Genomic DNA, 16815 nt, shown 5'->3' with positions numbered 1-16815 from the left:
TAACAAGCTTTTTAACATATCCCTTAAGCACACATGCTAAAAAGTTGTTAACACAGGTTTGGTCTGACCTTAGGTGGGACCATGTTTTGTTTTTTTGTTATTGTTTGGTTTTGGTTTTGGTTTTCCCCCAGGTGAAAGATAGGATGCTTCCTTTTACAGGGGCAGAAATGACTAATGTAATCTGCAAGGGAAGCTGAGGGATGTAGTCTTTATGCAGGAAACTGTCTTTCCTAACTCAGAGAATTGTCAGGGTGTTAGAGCTGTTTCCTACCAAGGAGGGCCTTTGTTGGAGGGGTCATTCTAGGTCCATTGAAGGGGAGGGGGTCCTCTAGTTAGGTAGCAGAGGGGGAGAGTCTTAACTTGATCAGCTGCAATGGATCATGTGATTGCCACCTGTATTCATAAAGAAACTCAGGAAATAAGTATTGAGGGTTGTAAGCAGATGATCTGGTTACAGAGTAGAGCTGAGAGTTCCAGAACAGAGGGGAGAGAAATGGAGTGAGCTGGTGAGAGGAAATGGGCGTAGAGTTGATTCAAGGGGCAATGACCAGTGCTGAATAGCCATTCCAGACTGCTACACTGAAATGAGCCAACACAAGTGGCAGGGAGTGACGAAGCATCAAAGAAAGGGAACAGGAGAAAATAGAGGACTAATGTAAAGAATTGTATCTGGCCTAGGGTGAAAGGAATAAAGGCCCCCTTTTTGTCAGTTTCTCCACAGCATTGAAAAGACTGCAGAATGCTTTAGGGTTATGGCTGGGACAAGACACTGTGACCACAGCAACTCTTATTAAGGGAAACATTTAATTGGGGCTGGCTTACAGTTTCAGAAGTTTAGTCTATTATCGTCATGGCAGGAAGCATGGTGGCACTCAGGTAGACGTGATGCTAGAGAGGCAGCTGAGAGTTCTACATCTGGATCATCAGGAAGAGGCACTGGGCCTGGCTTGAGTTTCTGAAATCTCAAAGCCCACCCTCTTAATACACCTGCTCCAACAAGGCCACATCTCCTAATAGTGCCACTCCCTGTGGGCCTAAGGAGGCCATTTTCATTCACACTACCACACAGATGTATCAGGAACAAGCGGAGCTCTGATAGGGTGAGTTACTGGGAGAGTTTGTGTGGAACATTTTGTTTGGGTATAGGGTTATACATAAAACATTTAGAAAACAAGTAAAAAGCATAGGTATGAGGATAATGAAGAAAGAGTGCTCAAGAGGAAGCACCAGAGTGGGAGGGAACTTAGATGGAATTGTCTGGTCCCTGTGTTTTTAGGCCACATTTCAAACCAGTTAGGACTTGTTCGTGTGGAAGAAGCATCGTTATCTGCAGAGAGTTCAAATCTCATCCTTATAGCAGTCAGAGGTAGTCATTTTCAGTCTTGGAGCACTGCAGCAACCAAGGAGTCCAGCTGCAGAGGCAAACAGTTCCCGGTGAGGAGTGAGGATTGAAATAATTAAAGCAAATCACACTGCACACAGGATTAGCTCGAGAGGGCTGTCAGTAAGACTGCAGCGTGCATTTATACCACAATTCCTTTTTATAGGCAAAGCAAAAACAAGTCACATCAATACAAGAAAGAAGTTCATGAAACTGCCAAACTTGTGTTCTTAAACTATTTCCCATTATTGGATATGGTTCAAGGTCACACAAACAAGTTTTAAGGAACTTGGTGAAATATCCTCTTATCTCTGTTTTAAGGTGAGGGCCAGGGTGAAAACAGGCTTTTTACTGAATACTCAATAACAAACAAGCAGCTCTCCACATGTGAAGGATGTTAAGCTGATCTGAGCTGATGAGACAGACAGATTAATGGATGCAAAGTAGGCTCCAGTCCAGCCGTTATAGTTCTGAATCCCAAAAACCATGTCCAGAGTGGGAAGAGGGATGAGTTGGGTGGCCCTTGCCCATTAATCCCCTTTCAGAGGTCACCTGACCACTTTTAGGAATCTGGAGGTGTCAATTTCTTAGTAACTGCTTCAAGGCTCACATACAGTCGATGAGGGGACAACAGTTATAGTGCGTCAGAAGAGGCCCTATCCAAGGGGTCACGATTAAATTTAACAGTTGATAAAGATCCAGAACGTAAGTCAGGAGTCGCAACTGTACAACATTGTGGGGAACATTAAGACAGTTACACGAGGAAAACTTTTATATTAAGATTACTGAATTAAATGCAATTATGCATTAACCATGTACCAGAGTTCTGTAGCAGGAAAAGGCCATTGTAAGTAGCTGTGCCTTTATGTCAGACTCCTTCATAAAAAGCACATGGAAGCTTTGTGAAAGTCAGCTAGACGCATCAATGGTAGCGCATGCCTTTAATCCCAGCACTCAGGGAGGCAGGGGCAGGGGCATCTTGGTAAGCTCGAAGGCAGCCTAGTCTACAGAGTGAGTTTAGGACAGCCAAGGCTGCACAGAGAATCCTGTCTCAAAAAAAAAACAAAAGAGAAAATGAAGAAGTTGCAGTAGTCAGCTAGGACTGGAGAGATGGCTCAAAGGTTAAGAGCACTGGCTGCTATTCCAGTCCTGAGTTCAATTCCCAGCAACCACATGATGGCTTACAACCATCTATAATGAGATCTGGTGCCCATGTAGTCAGAATACTGTATACATATTAAATAAATACATCTTAAAAAAAAAAAAAAGTCAGCTAAAGGCAGCATCCAAGGACTGAATATGAACAAAAAGCATCTTATATTTCCTGGTTTCATATATGATGAACTTTGTATATTTGTTTTTAAATAATAACAATTATCTACTTAATGAACAAAAAACAATATCCCAAGAAGAACACAATTTTTAGTTATAAACAATTTGATAAGTTAAATCCTAAAAATTGAGACTATTACTTTAAGTAACCATATTTAGTATTTGAAAACATGACAATACAGATTTTTGTTAACATGGTTACTAGATCAGCAGCCAAGATGGCGGCAAGCCACGTGGTTGTTATTTACTCCTACTCCAAGGTGAACCCATCAGGCACACACTTTTAAAAAAAATTTTTTTTTTTATAAATAAAACTAAAATCCAAATTACATGCAAGCATTTTATAACAAATTAAGGTTACTTATGTATAGACTTTTTACTATAAACCTTTCCTGTTATAAGTTTTTTGTTTGGTTGGCTGGTTTTTTGAGACAGGGTTTCTCTGTGTAGCCTTGGCTGTCCTGGACTCACTTTGTAGACCAGGCTGGCCTCGAACTCACAGAGATCCATCTGCCTCTGCCTCCCAGAGTGCTGGGACTATAGGTGTGTCAGGACAGGCTCTCCTATTACAAGTTTTAAGGTAACTTTTTGTTACAGATTTCACAGATCTTTTGAACCATATTCAGTTAGTTGACAAATCCTAAAATACAAAAAGTTCACAGACTAGTTTTACAAATCCTTAGCTGCCTTTAATCCCAGCACTCAGGGAGGCAGAGGCAGGTGGATGGATGTGAGTTCCAGGCCAGCCTAATCTACAAAGCAAGTCCAGCATATCCAAGGCTACACAGAGAAGCCCGGTCTCTAAAATGAAAAAAAAAAAAAAAAAAAAAAAGAGGGTAGCCAATTTCTAGAGAGTTCTACAAACCAAGATAAGGAGATAAGCAGATAAGCAGCCCTAATGCCTATTGGGAATAGTTTACTTTTTAGCTGTTCTTAAGCTCAGAAGTGTGTACTGAGATGTTCTGATTTTCTCCCCTTTTTCCTGTCACAGAGTCAGGTAGCCTACTGCTGGGGGCACGGGAGGCATGGAGGTCCCTGTGCTCACAGGTGAGCACTGGGGGAACCTGGAATGTTAAGCGCACAGGGCTGTGTCATCAACGGCAGAGATGCATAACCTGTTACCCACCCAGAAGGCTGGGAGCTGACATGGTGACCTTTGTGCTATGTGTCAGCAACTCCAGATCCTCCCCAGGACCCTTTTCATGAGCTTGAGTCTATAAAACCCATCTTTATCAAAGTTGTTACATGCAGATCTATAGAATCTCTCTCACAGAGAAACCCTGTCTCAAGAAAACAAAAATAGACAAAAAACAAATAAAACCTGTCTCTATTGATAGGTCACATGTACTTTACAAAGAGTCTTGCTGAAATTATATCTGATCTTCGTTTAGCTTATTTTGTGCCTTATTGTACACATCGGATTGAGTTATCAACAGGAAAGTTTTCATCAAATTGTGTTGTGCTTAAATATGTCTAAAATAAATTACTGGGGTCAGACTGCTGAAGTTCAAACCAGCGCTGGCTGCTTGGTAGTGTAGTGTTGAACTGAACTGCCTCATTGCCTCAGTCAGAGCATTGCTTAGCTGGTCTGTGGTGGCTGCACAGGTCCCACACAGCCTACCTCCCCCAGGACAGAGACTTTGGAGGAAATATTTTAACAAACATGCTTGGGTCTAGAGCAGGTGGGCCAAATTCCAACTGCAGGGTCAGCCTCTTTTTGTTGTTGTTGTTCGAGATAGGGTTTCTCTGTGCAGCCCTGGCTGTCCTGGCACTTGCTCTGTAGACCAGGCTGGCCTGGCTCAGAGATCCGCCTGCCTCTGCCTCCCTAGTGCTGGAATTAAAGGTGTGCACGGCCATACCCTGCTAGCCAGCCTTTTAGTAGAAACAATTAGCATGAAACAATTTTTCAATATTATTCACCCAAAAGACATCAGCATCTCTGTAAGACTGAACCCAGTAATGCACATATCCATAACCAGTTTGTGTGCGCCTGAAAATCGGAAAGACAGTCTGAAATGCTTTTACCTTTTATCTTTAACTGTTTGTTAAAGATACAAGAAAGACTTTTCAGGTTTGGAGAGGTGGAAACACAGTAGACCAAAAGCATAAGGCAAAATAATTCTATGCTCTCAGTTAGTAATAAATAAAAGTTTGGAGGCCCAGCAGAAATGGTGGTGCGTATTCTAGCTCTGAGTGGGGTTGCAAACCAGAGCCATGAAAGGGATTAAAATGAACTGTGTTGTGTGGGGGAAGGCCTTCTGACCATGCAAGTATTCCATCTTGTGGAGTTACCCTAAATCCATTTAGATATTAGAAATTGAACCAAGCTATGATGGCACATGCCTTTAATCCCAGCACTGAGGAGGCAGAGGCAGGAGGATCTCTGTGAGTTTGAGACTAGCCTGGTCTACAGAGTGAGTTCCAGGACAACTGGGGCTTGACACATGAACACATACATACAAACCTGTCTCAAAAAAAAAAAAAAAAACATTCTGAATTGTCTATTTGTCCAACATGTAGCGAAGCCAGATTTGGGCCAAGAGCTGAACAAGTGAACTCAAAATGAGCTCTCCCAAAGGAGCTTTTTAGATTTGCCTGCAGCCAGCCTGAGGGTGTTTGTACTTTGGAATGGAAAATTTAGAACCTATAGCAGCGGATGAGGATCAAGGCAAACAGGGGTCAATGTCCAGCCACTTAGACCATCATCTTAGTCTCAGAATGAGACTGGCATGTGCCTGGAAAGTAAGGGGCCCCAATTTCTCCAATTGCAGGGTCAAGAAACCTCAGGGCCAGCAGAAGGTTCTCAGAGCTTTCCGATGATTGAGTGGTAGGCCAGTGGAGGATTCCTGGAAAATCCTGCTTGCATTCTTAATGGCTAAGAGGTAAAAAATTGTTTCAGACTGTCTTTCCCAGTTGCAGGCACACACACAAACTGGTTATGGACATGTACATCACTGGGTTCAGTCTTACAGAGATTCTGATGGGTTTTTTTTTGGGTGAATCATATTGAAAAATTGTTTAATGCTATTCTACTTTTCTTTCATCCCATATGTTCTAGGAACTGAACTCATGTCATCAAGCTTGATGGCAGGAGTCTTTACAGACTGAGCTATCTTGATAGCATTTGGGAGGTAGGGGGCAGTGATGCATGAATGGAGAGGTCCAAGAGCAATTTGTAGGTTCCCAGGCTTGGTGACAAGTGCCCTTACCCACTGGGCCATTTCACAGGCCCATGTGTTTCTTTTTTAATGTTAATCTTTCGCTCCCGTTTTAGCATATGTGCTGCCAAAGCAGGCACCCGAGTGCTGCTTAATAAAAGGGAGATTAGATCCCCGAGGAAAGAATGCTAGCTTTTACAAAACCTTGGCTTTAACTTGTTTGTTCGTATGTCTCAGGTAGATGAGAGGATAATGGCCTGGCTGCTTTTCTATGGAGAGGCACTTTCTTTCACAAACTCTGTCCCCTACCCCCTCAGGGGCTCCACCCTGCTTGACAGACTCCACCCATGCTGGCTCTTTCTTCTGCCTGCTAGATCTTGCCTGCTAAAATGACAAATTACCCATTTGTGAATGTGAAGCCCAGCCTTGCTGATAGGCTGAATGGGAAACCTTTCAGCAAGAGAAACTGCGCTGGGGTGGTGCATGGCAGCACACAGCCGTGATTCCCGTGCCTCCCTCTCTGTCTCTCTCTGTGTCTGTTTCTGTCACTCTCTCCCTCTGGCAGTGCTTGTTGGCTTACATCTTGGCTCTGAAACTCCAAATACCCTTCATTTCCCAGCAGCCATCTAACCAGGACTCAGACAACCTGGAGATGGGCTCAGAACCATAGAGGCAAGTGCCCCGACGTGTGCAGGTAACACAGGGCCTAGAAGAGGGCGCCAGATCCACCCGAGGCTGCGGTACAGGGCCACAACGTGCTTAACATGAGTGCCAGGCTCCAAACTCCAGCCCTCTGAAAGAGCTGCAAGGGCCTTTCAAATCTCCAGACCACCTCTCCAGCTCCTCATTTAAGCATTTAGATATGAACGATGGCTCACCTCTGTCATCCTAGAACCCAGGAAGCTGAAGCAGAAGGATCACCCCAAGTTCCAAGCCAGTCTGGGCTACTGTGTGAGATCCTGTCTCTAACAAAACAAACATAAATTAAAAAAAAAAAAAAAAAAAAAAAAGCAGGCAGATTGGGCATGATAGTGCACGCCTTTATTCCCAGCACTCAGGAGGCATGGACGGGGCTCTGTTACCCAGAAAAACCCTGGCGCACACACACAAGAAAGAAGCCGGCAATGGTGTGTTCCCTTATTTCTAGCACTCAGGAAGGCCAAATTAGCCCTTTATTAGACCTTAACCCAGAGCCTGCTGTTGCCCTTGGCATTGAAGCACCAGAGTAGGACATTTTAAAGGTGAAAGCCACAATGACATTATGTTTTGTGTTAGGGAAACCTGGTGACATTTGTTTTGGCTATACATTCAACAGATATTTCATTTACACATTTAGGCAGTGGTCAGGGTCATGAAAAGTCCAGAAGGTATTACCAAGACAGACATGACTATACAGGAGCTAGGTGCTAAAAAAAAAAGCACCTGATCAGACAAAATGGAGTTAGGATAAGATCAAGATGAGATGGCATTACTTCAGTCACTTCAGATGAATGTCTACAGTTTAAATTTGGCCTGGTCTACATAAAGAGCCCCAGGCCATCTAGAGATACATAGTAAGACCCTGTCTCAAAAAAATTAATATAATAATTGTGAATTTATAAATAAAAAATTCAAAGGTGAAATAATTGTATTCGATTGTTTGTGTTTCTGTAGTGGGGTAGCCTAGACTCACTCTATGAGCGTCTCCAGCCTATGACTTCCTTGTCCTGGGATTACAGGTGTGTACCACCACCATGCCTGGCTGATTGTCTCTGGATCTAAGTCCAGCATGGTGACACAGGAATATGAACCTAGCAATTTCAAAGGAGAGACAAAAGGATCAGGAGTTCAAGGTTATCTTCTGCCAGATAGTGAATTTGAGGTCATTGTAAACTCCATAGACCTAGATTTAAGACAACCAAAATGCCAAATCTGGACTGGTAAGTTGAGTTTGTTGCACTGTCCTGTGAATGGCTTCATGGCTGGTCTCTAGGGCCTGTCCCCCACAGTCCAGAAGATTCACACAGGCAAATCTTCCATTATGCCCAACCCTGGTCCTGCTTTGTCATTTCCAAGGATGCTGAAGGTCCTGGGAGTCTTAAGGAGGGCTGTGGACCGGGCCTTTCAGCACTCCTTTAAGACTGTATGTTTCCACTGATGGAGCACTTGAGGTCACCTTTCTCTTCAATGTCCTACCCTACTGGTACATGAGCCTGACAAAGGTCCCATGAACCGACACTGCTGGCTTCCCCTCAGAGGCCCAGCCCAAACAACGGGCCTCCGGTCTGTCAGGGCTTCTGATCCCTGACTGCCTTCTAGGCCGCAGGTCTCTTTCCTAGTCAACCTCATCCATAATGCAGTGGCATGTGCTCTGAAGAAAGCCCGATTGACTCCCTCTCTCTCAAAGCAATCATGAGGATGAAGCAATTACACTTAATGACACAGAGGAAAGGAAATCACTCTGTCTGCATCTTGGCCCCACCTCAAGAAGATCATGCGGCTTTTGCATAACTTTGAGGAATTTCTTAGCAATAGTTTCATAGGTCTTTTGTGTCCTAACTGAATCAACCTGTCCAAACAGCTCAGTTTCTGAAGCAAAATATTCTTAAGTAATTGAATGGGAAGTTTCCTAGAAGTGAAAAGGACAGTGCTGTGATGGAACTACCGTGGACTCACCTTACAAGCGATGCAGCAGGGCCAGCAAGATGGCTCAGCGGTAAAGGAGCTTGCTTTCAAGCTTGACAACCTGAGTTTGCTCCTTGAAATCTACAAGATAGAAGGAGAATGACTCCACAAATTCTCCTCCATATGCAAGCACACACACACACACACACACACACACACACACACACACTTTCTTTTTCCCCTCCAGACAAGGTTCCTCTGTATATCCCTGGCTGTCCTGATACTTGCTTTGTAGGCCAGGCTGGCCTCAGAGACCCACCTGTCTCTGCCTCCTGAGTGATGGACTGTCAAGGAATGCCCCACCATCCTGGCGTAGTTTTAACATTATGTGCATGCGCTGAGGATTAAGCGCCCTGCGTGTGTCAGATAAGCCCTCAGCCACCAAACTACAGCCCAGCCCTTTCTTCAGTCTGAGACAGGGTGAAACTAAATTGTGCCACACAAGCCTGGTTATGCCTCAGCCTCCAGACTAGGATGACTCACCTGAGGTCATTGTCACTAATTCAAGGGCTTCATGTATACCAGCCTTGACATTCTAATCCTTCTGACTTCATCACCTAGGAGCTGGATCACAGTAACATGCCATCACACTGAGTTATCAGGTGGACTCATGCAAGCTAGACTCTTGACACCTCAGTTACACCCCCGCTTCATGGTACTCTGTCATCTATTTAATCAGCATTGATTAGTGAAATTCCTGAAAACTGACCATAGAGATTTTTGTTTTGTCGTCTTTGTTTTGTTTTGTTTTTGAGACAGAGACTTTCTACATAGCCCTGGTTGTCCTGGAACTCACAATGTAGACCAGGTTGACCTAAAACTCACAGAGATCCTCCTGGGATTAAAGGTATACTCCACCCTACTGTACCCAGCTGACCTTTGTTTGTTTTTTCAAGACAGGGTTTCTCTGTGTAGCCTTGGCTGTCCTGGACTCTGTAGACCAGGCTGCCCTCAAACTCAGAGACCCACCTGCCTCTACCTCCCTGAGTAATGGGATCAAAGGTGTATGCCACCACGCTAAACTCAATTGAAAAATCTTTAATCCAGCTGGCTGTGACAATACCTAAGTATTCAGGGAAATAGGTGTAGCCTGGCGTGTCCAGAACATGGGGCTTTTGAAGGCAGAAACCAAGTCCTGGCACCTTGTGTAGCATCTTGGCAAGGAAGTAGTCTTCATGTAAGCAAATGAGAGAACCAGGCCTGATACCCCGAGGGCCACCCAAAGGTCACTAGGAACTAGGCCTAAACAAGGTCACCCAAAAGTCACCAGGAACTAGTGACCCCCCACTCCAAGGTCACCAGGAACTAGGCCATGGGTCACCAATTCCAGAAACAAGACCAGAAGATTCCCTACCCAAGGAACAACCTGAGGATAACCATAAGAGAAAGAAGGTATCTAATCTCAGGGTGGGGCATCTGTGCTGAGCAGACCACTGACCTTGTAGTAGAACTTTTTATGGCTCAGAAAATACCCGGACATTCCTGAAGTCTATAGGTAGCTCACTCAATGTTATGTTAGTTAGCCAATCACTTTGTAACAAGCTTGCCCTTGGTCACCCAATAGTGTAACTGTTAAACAGGAGATTCCCAGTCCTTCCTCAAACCCCAATAAAAGCCCTACTGTGCAGCTGCTTGGGGCTCTCCTCTCTGATCCACTGCATTGGTGATGGTGGAGAGATCAAGCCTAAGCCCAAATAAAGCTCTTTGCTCTTGCATATGTGGTCTGGCTCGGGGTGGTCTTTGGGGATCTTAAGATCTGGGCATAACACAAGCAATTTGAAAGCATCTAAGATAGGAGGTTAGCTGGAGGAGGTTCCTCCCAGTTTAACTGAAGCTAAGCTAAGTCATCTAGCACAGTCTGACCTTGGGTTCCTAGAATAGAGTTGGGTAATTTCCATGGGATTCTCCATCAAGTAGATCAAATTCTAGTTAAACCAGAAATGGCCTCAGCAAGAATACAAGATGGAAGAACCTCCGCACTTCCTTGCCTTGTCCCAACATCCTAAAAAAGATTATAACTAGACTACAAAAGTGAACATTCCTCAGCTAGTAATTTCTAATTGTTTAATTTTTTGCAATGCTAAGGCAAAAATAAAACTGCCCTGTATTATTTAGTCCACCTAGTATTTCCCTAGCAGGTATCTGTAAAAAATCCGATTAGTTTAATTACTGAGCTTCAGATCGTATCAGGCATAATCATTTCCCATGAGTCCCAATTAAATAAGGCTGAATCAACTTTTTGCCAACAGCATTTGTGCTAAGAAAAAAAAAAAAAAATCACCATTGCATTATTCTAAACACTGTTAGAAAACAGATAAGATACCTTTTTAAAAGGCTTTTTTTTTTTTTCAATTTTACTTTTACTTTATGTGTATGAGTATTTTGCCTGCATGTACATTTTTGCCTGGTGCCTGCAGAGGTCAGAAGAGGGCATCACATCCCTGGAACTAGAGTTAACGGAAAGTTATGAATCACAATGTAGATGATAGGAACTGAATCTGGGTTCTTCGCAAAAGCAACAAAATGCACGTATTCACTGACCCAGCTCTCCAGACCCAAAAAGATTTTATTTTTATTAATTGTGTTAATGTGTATCTGTGTGTGTGCGCGCGCGCGCGTGCGCATGTGTGAATGTGGGTCCAGGTGTCTGTGGGGGCCGAAGTAGAGATGGATGCTGGGAAATGAACTGGTTCTGTGCAAGAGCAGTATACATTGCTGAGCCATTATCTCTTCTGTCCAAAAAGCTTTTCTCTTAAAGGGTTAAAACCTTGGAAATTATCTATCTATCTATCTATCTATCTATCTATCTATCTATCTATACACACACACACATATATTAATCTTGGAAAATGGCTCTGAAATTCCAAAGGGTGAGGAAGGAAACTCTGAAATCATTTTGAATGAATTTGTTCAGCAGGGCTGAAGAGCTGGCTCATTTTTCACATGAGCTGCCAAGTTCACCAGCCGTGTGTGGGTGGGGGGAATCTCACTCTTACTTTTTAACTTCATGTGCTATTCTTAAACCACAGTCTTAGGGACGTGAAAAATCTCACTAGGAGCTCAGATTCTTCAGATGTATTTAATTTATATACCATTTGACGAAGTGGCTCAGACCAGGCTTAGGGGGCAGGTTTTTCACTACCCTACTGTGGGGATTGTGTAAAGAGAGGGTCAGTTTAGTGAGGGATGAATTTTCCTGTGGTTTTGTACCTACATTGCCTTCGGGGTCCCACTCAGTGGTTCTGAGCAATCATTGTGTTGCCTAAAGAGCAAACTCTCCAAACCTTTGTCCAACTTAAGCTTCTAAAAGCTAGAGTTTCCTTGGGTTCGATGCTGAAATTGCCCAGGGACCTGCTCTCAGACAGTGGCTTTCACTTCCTGTCTTCATAAATGTCCAAGAGTGGGCATGAGCAGGCCAGGTGTGGGAAAAGCAGAACTCTCTAAAGTCTACACCCTTGTGTCATTCTAAAATAGAGCTGGCATCCTCACCTTCGTTTCAGAGTCTTTCTTTCCTCACCCCACACTAATTCCTGGTCAATGTAAGTTAAAGGATTTTCTGTCATACAGAGCGGAAAGCCTGTCAGGTTTTCTGAACCATGCAAGGCACACTGGTAGCTAGTATACGCCAGGATGCCCAGGCAAAGTCAGGACTCTATTCTCTACTTATTTTGTTTGTTTGTTTTTGTTTTTCTACACAGGGTTTCTCTGAATAGTCTTGGCTGTCTTTGTAGACTTGGACTTGCTTTATAGACCAGGGTGGCCTCTGACTCAGAGATCCACCTGCCTCTGCCTCCTGGAGTGCTGGAATTAAAGGGGCGGGCCACCTGACCCAGCGGCATTCTCTACTTTCAAGGGAAGGTGGAGCAAGCACACCTCAGGCCATTTCATTATGTCAGAAGTTTGTTCCTCCTGTTAGTAAATCTGCAGAGAGCTGGGGCTTCCTGGCAGCCAAGTGGCATAAATTGAAGAGATTCAACCGTTAAGAGAGAGACACGTAACACTGTGTGTCATCCCTGTTTGTTCTGGCGGATGGAGCTGAGGCTCTCCATAGCCTCCCAGTGCCTCTGGAATACTGCCATCCCACCAGCTGATGGCTCAATCAACCCCTCCTCACCCCCAACCAAAGCTTTCTGGGCCCTTCACCACATCTTGGCACAGAGGAGGTGTTTGTCTTTATTGATTTATTGATTGATTAACTCATCTGTTTTTAGACAGAGTCTCAATATGTAGCCCTGGCTAGCCTGGACCTTTCTGTGTCCCTTAGGCTGGTTTGGAACTCACAGAGACCATCTTGTCTGTATCTTGGAAGTGCTGTGATCAAAGGTGTGTGCCAAGATGGCCAAGCAACATGTTCTTTTAAGATTTTATTATCAGAGATTCGGCTTTATTTATTTTTTACTGTCTGAGTATTTTGCCTGTATGTATGTACACCCATACGTGTGCCTGTACCCACGAACATGTGAAGAGGAAGAGGCTTTTGGAAGACCTGGAGGTGGAGTCACAGAGAGCTGTGAGCCACTTGGTATGGGTGTTAGGAACTGACCTCTCTGGTCCCAAGAGAAGGAAGTACTCTTAGCCACCAAGCCACTTCTCCAGCCTCAAGTGTTCAGTAAATCTTTTTAGAGTAAATACAAATCCCAGGTATGGCCACAGCTGACCAGTTGTCCCGGCTGCTGGATGATCAGGACCCTTTCTGTCTGCATGTATCTGGGGCTCTGGATTATGGCAGAGGCCATTTATCCCCTGACACGACATGAGGGTTAGCTGTTTAAAAACATCCTCTGTACATGTGAATTTTTGCCAGTCTGGGCAACTAAAAACCTAGTCTAAACTGAGCACAGTGGCGCACAGCTTTGATCCCAGCACTCAAGAGACAGATGCAGGCAGATCTCTGTGAGTTTGAGGCCAGCCTGGTCTACAAAGTGAGTCCAGGACGGCCAGGGATACACAGAGAAAAACCCTGTCTGGAAAAACCAAAACCAAAACCAACTCTCACTTCCCAACACCTCCCCCTCAAAAAAAAGAAAAACTAAAAGAGAAAGAAAGATCATTCAGAGAGGGGCTGAAAATTTTTTTTAAAATCTGCATTGGAAGCGAGCAGGAAGTCTTGTTCTAAAATAGAGAATCTGTTTTGGGTAAATGAACTTCTGTTAAATTACACACCTCAGTTCTAATTAGGTTGATAATTAAGTTCACAGATACCCTCTTAAGAAAGGGTTATGGATAGGTCATTCAGGGAAACTGGGTGGTTCTTGAGTCTGGTGTAATCCCAGCTCTGGGGAGCAGATGCAGAATGAGCAGTTCAAAGCCATCCTGAGCTGTTTACGGCATCCACAGGGTGTGTCAGTTTTTCGGAGATGTTTTTAGCCCAGACTGAACCCCGACTGCAGACCAAATGAGTGGTCCCTGCAGGTCTAGCTTGCTAAAACTGAGTTTCTTGTGGTTACTAGCAGGGACATGTGTGACTCAGACGGCTGCATCACTGCAAAATCCACACCAGTGTGTGGTGAGGCCTGAGGGAGGTTGCAGCCCTGGAGATCCCTGCACCTCTGGCAGGAAGAGTCCTGGCCTCATTTAGCTTATCTAACCTTGGGGAGTTGGGGAGGAGGTTTGGGCGACTTTTCCATCGCCTGAGGTTGGGGGAAATCTTTCAACTTGCATGGACTTCTTCTCCTTTCCTGGGAAGGTTTAAAATTAGGAGATGATCACACAGCAATTGAAATTCAAGTTTGAGTTTGACCAGTTTTGCTACATAGGACTCTGCCCCAAAACAAAATCAATGAAATGTGAAGACACCGCCTGAGGTGTGTTAGAGCTGGGAGGCAGAGGCAGGTGGATCTCTGTGGGTTCCAGTCCAGCCTGGTCTACAGGTGAGTCCAGGACAACCAAGGCTACACAAAGAAATCAGGTCTGGAAAACCCAAACCAAACCAAACCAAACCAACCAACCAAACAAACAAACAAAAAAATCCTGAAGACACATCCCTTGGACAGGCAGCAGGTACTTGGATTGCTGCCCTGTAAGGAGGGCCTGATAGTCTGGTCCAATAGCCTCATGGATAGAATGTTAAGACCATTTCCTCTTCACATTTTAATTATTTCTTTTTTTATTTTTTTTATTATTTTTTATTTTCTTGGACGGGGGTGATGTTGAGACAGAGCTTCTTTTCATAGCCTTGGCTGTCCTGGATCTTGCTCTGTAGACCAGACTAGCCTTGAATTCACAAAGATCTGCTTACCTCTGCCTGAGCGCTGGCATCAGAGGCAGGTGCCACCACTACCCAGCTTTAACTGCTACCTTTAGAGAATCTAGAATCTAGGAGATACATCTCTGGGCACTCCTGTGAAGGGTTATTATTATCCTGATTGCTTGTGTTAGGCCCAGATTTTAAGGTCCCCAAAGACCTCCAGGAGCCAGCCCACATATGCAAGAACAAAGAGCTTTATTTGGGCTTAGGCTTGGTCTCCCCACCTTTACCAACCCAGTAGATCAGAGAAGAGAACCCCGAGCAGCTGCACAGTAGGGCTTTTATTGGGGTTTGAGGAAGGACTGGGAATCTCCTGTTTAACAGTTACACTATTGGGTGACCAAGGGCAAGCTTGTTACAAAGTGATTGGCTAACTAACATAACATTGAGTGAGCTACCTATAGACTTCAGGAATGTCCGGGTATTTTCTGAGCCATAAAAAGTTCTACTACAAGGTCAGTGGTCTGCTCAGCACAGATGCCCCACCCTGAGATTAGATACCTTCTTTCTCTTATGGTTATCCTCAGGTTGTTCCTTGGGTAGGGAATCTTCTGGTCTTGTTTCTGGAATTGGTGACCCATGGCCTAGTTCCTGGTGACCTTGGAGTGGGGGGTCACTAGTTCCTGGTGACTTTTGGGTGACCTTGTCAGGCCTGGTTCTCTCAATTTGATCTAGATAGGAAAAGCTGTCTAACATGGGTGGCACCGCTCTCTGGGCCAGGGATCCTGGGCTATATGACCTTGGTGGACACATGGAGTCGGGCAATGGCATGTATGCATTGATTTCTCTCTCTGGAGCGGGCGTGGAATGTTGCTAGCTGCTTCGCGCTCTGGATGTTGGGACTTCCCAGCCAGGACGGATGGTAACCTGGACCTCGGAGTTAAAGACAAGCCCTTTTTAAAAGCTTTGTCATGGTGGGGTGGGCGCGGGGTAAGGTGCACCATGGCATATATGTGGACTCAGAAGACAATTGCACAGCTTGTTTTCTGCTTCTGCCATTATGTGGGCCTGAGGGGTTAAACTCAGGTTGTCAGGTTTACAGGGCGCGCGCCTCTACCCTAGAAGCCATCTCTTCTGCTCCCTCAAGTCACTTGTCACATGACCCATCACAGCAACAGAGAGACTCCTCGTGTAAACAGAGGGCACATGAGTTCCTGATTTTCCTGCCACTACTTCAAAGTGCCAGTTACTGTGATTCATTGTCCTTTGACAGCCAGACATGTTCGACACGTCCTACACAGGACTGTATCTGTCCTGTGAGGGTAGCCTTGGCTATCAAGGACTTGCTTTGTAGACCAGGCTGGCCTTGAACTCAGAGATCTGCCTGCCTCTGCCTCCCTGAGTACTGAGATCACAGGCATGAGACACCATGCCACCACGCCAGGCCCTTTTTGAAGTCACAAGAAAGGCTTTCTGTGGATTCATAAAGTCCCAGGAATCTGAAATAATAATGATTCAAAACTTGCTGGGCACTGTGGCATATGCCCCCGATCCTAGTGCTACTAAGCCGGCTCACTGGTTAATGGTACTTGCCTGATGATTAGAAGTTTCATCTCGGAAACCACAGGGTGGAAGGAGAAACACCAGAAAATGACTCTCTGACCTGGACTCCTATAACATGACACATATATACACACACACACACCACGAATAAATAAGTACATAAAATTTTAAAATTTGATTCCTGTTTTTTTGTTTTGTTTTTTTAAGACAAAACAAAAATCATGCTGGACATGACAACATAAGTCTATAATCCATTCAGTCAAAAGGGAAAGTGAGAAAATAGGACTTCTGCAAGTTCTAGGCTATCCTGGGCTGTAGAATGAGATCCTGTCTAAAACCCAACAAATAAAGATGAAGAAGGTGTGCTGTGGTCAAGACACTTCTAGAGGACCAGAGTTCTGTTTCCAGCACCCACATCAGGTGGCTTACACCCAGCTGTAACCTCAGCTCCAAGACCCTTTGACTTCCACCAGTGCCTAAATTCACACACACGCACACACGCACACACAAACGCATCACTAGATAAAATG

The sequence above is a fragment of the Psammomys obesus genome, unplaced genomic scaffold (genome assembly GCF_907164565.1).
Source record: "Psammomys obesus unplaced genomic scaffold, mPsaObe1.curated_primary_1811, whole genome shotgun sequence".
NCBI lineage: Eukaryota > Metazoa > Chordata > Mammalia > Rodentia > Muridae > Psammomys > Psammomys obesus.
This window is presented reverse-complemented; position numbering follows the sequence as displayed.